This window comes from Mandrillus leucophaeus, unplaced genomic scaffold (genome assembly GCF_000951045.1).
Source record: "Mandrillus leucophaeus isolate KB7577 unplaced genomic scaffold, Mleu.le_1.0 Scaffold164, whole genome shotgun sequence".
Taxonomy (NCBI): Eukaryota; Metazoa; Chordata; class Mammalia; order Primates; family Cercopithecidae; genus Mandrillus; species Mandrillus leucophaeus.
Window position 1 is genome coordinate 1,026,419 of NW_012101632.1, and position 1,220 is coordinate 1,027,638.

Sequence of the window (1,220 nt, forward strand, 5' to 3'; positions counted from 1 at the left end):
GAGTGCACAGGTGTGCACAGCTGACCACGCCTGGCTAATTTTTAAAGTTTTTTTTTTGTGAAAATCGGGTGTCCCTATGTTGCCCAGGCTGGAGTGCAGTGGCATGATCATAGCTCATGGCAGCATCTAACTCCTGGGCTCAAGCGACCCTCCGACCTCAGCTTCTGCATAGCTGGGACTACAGGCCCCCACCACGCCCACCTAATTTTTAAACATTTTCTGTAGAAGCAGTCTTGCTACATTGCTCAGGCTGGTCTCCAACTCCAAACCTCAAGCTATCCTCCCACCTCTACCTTCCAAAGTGTTGGGATTACAGGCATGAGCCACTGCACCCGGCCTGTCTGTTCTGGACATATTTGGAGTTCTTGCTCTTCTATACCATCTCAATGAACAGGGTTGTTCAGATGGCTCCTAAAGGCTCCTAACAGGGCATATCATGTGAGGACTGCATTTCATCTGTTTGTAGGACAGTTGTATGTACCTTTTTGATACCTCAGACCCTGTCTAAATCTGAAGTGGTGGTATTTGCTTCCTCTCCCAGCCTTTCACCTCCTGTGCATTCACTAAATTCACCAGTCGCTAAGGCATGAAACTGACAGATTTTACTGTGAACGTCCTCTTCCTTCTGGGAAGTGACAGATCCTAGACAGCTGTCTCCATTTTTCTGTTCTTTGCATTCTCACTGCTCTCCCCCGGCCCCTCCTTCGGTACTTTAAGTATTAGCTTGCCTATTGCAGCAGTCTTTTCTTTGGTCCTCCTGTTTGCCATCTCCTTCTGCCATCAGTCTACCCATTCTCTTAAGACTAATCTTCCTGAAGCATGTATCTAAATATATCATTTAGGCTGGGTGCAGTGGCTCACACCTGTAATCCCAGCACTTTGGGAGGTGGAGGCAGGCGGATCACCTGAGGTCAGGAGTTCGAGACCACCCTGGCCAACCCGTCTCTACTAAATATAGAAAAATTAGCCAGGTGTGGTGGCGCATGCCTGTAATCCCAGCTACTCCAGAGGCTGAGCCAGGAGAATCACTTGAACCCAGGAGGCAGAGGCTGCAGTGAGCTGAGATCACGCCACTATACTCCAGCCTGGGTGACAGAGCAAGACTCTGTCTCAAAATGAATAAATAAATCAATCTATCATTTACCTGCTCAAAAGCTTTTCAGTGGCTCCCAACTGTTGTCGGTTTAGATGCTTAGCTCATTAGAATGCCATCCAAGCTC